Source organism: Orycteropus afer, unplaced genomic scaffold, assembly GCF_000298275.1.
Source record: "Orycteropus afer afer isolate SDZICR_OR568_19922 unplaced genomic scaffold, OryAfe1.0 scaffold00293, whole genome shotgun sequence".
Taxonomy (NCBI): domain Eukaryota; kingdom Metazoa; phylum Chordata; class Mammalia; order Tubulidentata; family Orycteropodidae; genus Orycteropus; species Orycteropus afer.
In genome coordinates this window covers 4154612-4158723 of record NW_006921880.1, presented here as the reverse complement: position 1 = coordinate 4158723, position 4112 = coordinate 4154612, and the positions used below count along the sequence as shown (strand labels likewise).

Below are 4112 nucleotides of genomic sequence, written 5' to 3'. Positions count from 1 at the left end.
CTGGGGCTACTCAGTTTTCCTATGTCTGCTTTTCCAGGGCACAACCATATTAACATCACTGACTTCTGTGCTTCACAACAAAAAAGAATTCCCCAACCCAGAGACATTTGACCCTGGTCACTTTCTGGATGACAGTGGCAAATTTAAGAAGAGTGACTACTTCATGCCTTTCTCAGCAGGTAATAGAAATTTATATCCATCTGTAATTCGGGGAACAAGATAACTGTATGAGATCAGTTGGGACTTGCATGGTGCCTGCTCTGGGGCTGATACAATTGCTCCTTGTACATGATCACGAGCACCACTCCCAATGCCCATATGCTTTCTTATCCACGATCCATCCTCATTATTGGGGCACAGCAGTGGATCCTGGGGAATGTGACCCACTTCTATCAAAGTGAGAAAGGTAGGAAATGTGTTGATTAAGTTCTGTTTCCAGATACATTGCCAAGCTACTCAATGGAAAATCTCCTATGAGAAAGGGATGGGAAGGAATAAAGAAGGGAAGAGGTGGGCACAAGAAGGAAGAATGCTGTTACAGTGTGGGAATTGCAGTAAATGTCACAAAATAGAACGTATATAGATTACTGAATGGAAAACCAACTTATTCTGTAAACTTTAATCCAAAGCACAAAAGGATTAAAAAAAAAAAAAAAAAACTTTTACTAGAAGGCAAACCACTACTCATCTGTCAATCTGTCGTACTGTGGAAACTTACATAATCCTGTGATGCTGGTATTTCAAATACCAGCAGGGTCACCAATGGTGGGAAGGTTTCAGCAGAGCTTTTAGACTAAGACAAATGAGAAAGAAGGATGTGGAGGTCTACTTCTGGAGGAAAAAAAAAAAATGGCAACTGAAAACTTTATGAAGAGCAGTGGAACATTGTCTGATACAGTTCCAGAAGATGAGACCCTCAGGTTGGAAGACACTCAAAATACCACTCCCAGGAAGAGCCTCCTCCTCCAAGTAGAGTCAACCTTAATGGCATGGATAGAGCAAAGCTTTCAGGACCTCCATTTGTTGATGTGAAAAACTCAAAATGAGAAGAAATAGATGCAAACATCCATTAATCATCAGAACATGGAATGTATGAAGTACGAATATCAGAAAATCGGAGCTGTTAAAAATGAAATAGAACACAGAAAGATAGATATCCTAGACATTCATGAGCTGAAATGGATTGGTATTGGCCATTTTTAATTGGACCATCCTGTGGCCAGGAATGACAACTTGCACAGGAAAGGGTCTCATTCTTCATCAAAAGAACATTTCAAGATCTATCCTGAACTACCATGCTGTCAGTAATGAAATCATATTCATATGCATACAAGGAACACCAGTTAATTAGACTGTTATTCAAATTTAGGTGCCAACCACTAAAGCCAAACATAAGGAAATGAAAAATTTTTATCAACCTCTGCAGTCAAAACTAATCAAGCATGCAATCAAGATGCATTGATAATTACTGGTGATTGTGATGTTGGAAACAATAAACAAACAAAAAACAGCACCAGAGATCATGTTAAAATTTTGAAAGATCAATGATTAATTCATTGCAAATACCTTTTTTCAACATAAACAGCAGCTATCCACATGTACCTCACCAGATGCAATACACAGGTATAAAATCCACTACGTCTGTGGAAAGAGATGATGGAGGAGCTAACTATCATCAGTCAAAACAACCCCAGAGGGCACATATTCTAGTTCAAGTTGAAGATGAAGAAAATTAAAACAGATCAACAAGAGCTAAAATACAACCTCATGTGTATCCTACATGAATTTAAGGACCATCTCAAGAATAGATTTGATGCATTGAACATCAATGACCAAAGACCAGGTGAATTGTGGGAGGACATCAAAGATATCATACTTGAAGGAAACAAATGGTAATTAAAAAGACAGGAAAGAAGAAAAGCCAAAATGGATAGCAGAGGAGACTCTGAAACTTGGTATTGAATGTAGAGTGCCTAAAGTGAAATGATGAAGGCAAAAGAGCAGAACAGAAGATTTCAAAAGGTGCCTAGAAAAGAATGAAGAAAACCAAAGATGCATGGAAACAATTAGTCCAAGTGCCTGGTACACAATGCGATCCTCACCCTGTATGACTGTAAGACCAGGAGAACTACCACTGTCCACCACTCAGAGGGACATCTAAGTAGGAGATCCTTGATAGAGTGGGAAAACAATGTGGAATAAAACTCAAAATCATTTGGGGGAAAAAAGGAACCAGGTTTGCTGGTCTGAGAGAGCCTGATGGAACCACTGAGCCTATGGGCCCTAGCAGCCCTTCAGGTCTGGAATTGAACCCACTCTGGTGGCTTCCAGCCAAACAAGAGACAGGCATATGAGGTGAACATTTACACTAGGTTGGTAACGCTCCTTGGAGAGAACAATCATGGGAGAATAGAAGGGTTGTTAACACATAGGCAGACAGCTAGCTCAGGGGGCAGAAGTGCATAGGAGGGAAGGACACAAGGAAGAGGTAACTTTGGGAAGGAAGTGGGAGGGGAGCTGTTGCATTGTGGTAAATTGTAGTCAATGTCATGAAACAAAGTGTATGTGAACTGCTGTATGGAAAGTGAGTTTGCTCTGTAAACTTTCACTCAAATCACAATTTTAAAAAAAAGGCACCTAGAGAAGACAAACTAAAGTATTTAGTTTGCAAGAAATAGAGTTAGTAAACCAAAGGGGAGAACACACTTGGCATTTTTCAAACTGAAAGAACTGAACAAAAAAAAAAATCAAGCCTCGAGTTGCAATATTGAAGGATTTGATGGGCAAAATCTTCAACAATGCAGAAAGCATCAAAAAAAGATGGAAGAAATATAAAGCAACTCTGTACCAAAAACAATTGGTCAATGTTCAACCATTTCAAAAGGTAGCATATGATAAAGAACTGATTGAATTGAAGAAAGATGTCAAGTTGCAGTGAAGGCAAATGCTCTAGGAATTAACAGAAAACCCATTGAGATGTTTCAACAAATGGATGAAATGCTGGAAGTGCTCCCTTGTTTATGCCAAGAGATTTGGAAGACAGCTAACTGGCCAACAAACTGGAAGAAGTTCATGTTTGTGCCCATTGCCAAGAAAGGTGATCCAACAGAATGTGGAAATTATCAAACAATATAATTAATATCACATGCAAGTAAATCCTTGCTGAAAATAATTTGAAAATGGCTGCAGCAGTATTATCGACAATGAACTGACAGGAATTCAAGCCAGATTTAGAAAAGGATATGGAATAAGGGATATCACTGCTTATGTCACATGGATCTTGCCTGAAAACAGAGAATACCAGAAAGATGTTTAGCTGTGTTTCATTGGCTACATAAAGGGATTTGACTATGTGGATTATAACAATTTATGTATAAAACTGTAAAGAATGGGAATTCCAGAACACTTAATTGTGCACATAAGGAATCTATACATAGACCAAGTGCCAGTCATTCAAACACAACAAGGGGATACTGCATGGTTTAAAATCAGGAAAGGTGTTGTCAGAGTTATATCATTTCACCATACTTACTCAATCTGTACACTGAGCAAATATTCTGAGAAGCTGGAGTATAGGAAGAAGAGCACACCATCAGAATTGGAGAAAGACTCATTAACAACCTGCAATTTGCAGATAACACAATCTCACTTGCTGAATACAAAGACTTGAAGCACTTACTGAGGAAGATAGAAGACTACAGCCTTCAGAATGGATTACATCTCAACATAAAGAAAACAAAAATACTCATAACTGGACAAATGAGCAATATCATGTTAAATGAAGAAAAGATTGAAGCTGTCAAGGATTTTCTTTTACTTCGCTCTACAATCAACATCCATGGAAGCAGCAATCAAGAAATCAAATGATGTATTGCATTGGGCAAATCTGCTTGTGCAAAAGACCTCTTTAAAGTGTTAAAGAATGAAGATGTCTCTTTGAAGGCAAAGGTGTACCTGACCCAAGCCATGGTAATTTCAATCATCTCAAAAGCATGAGAAAGCTGAACAATGAATAAGGAAGACAGAAGAAGAAGTGATACATTTGAATTATGTTGTTGGGCAAAGAAGACTAGACAAAGAATAGACAATGGATTTCCAGAAGAATGAACAAA

The 4112-nt window shown here is 38.4% G+C and overlaps 1 protein-coding gene across 1 annotated transcript in view; it reads left to right on the top strand.

Moving 5' to 3' along the window:
- Nucleotides 1-4112, top strand: part of LOC103205897 (cytochrome P450 2C19-like) — a 43640-nt gene that overhangs the window by 26489 nt on the left and 13039 nt on the right. The window lies entirely within an intron of this gene.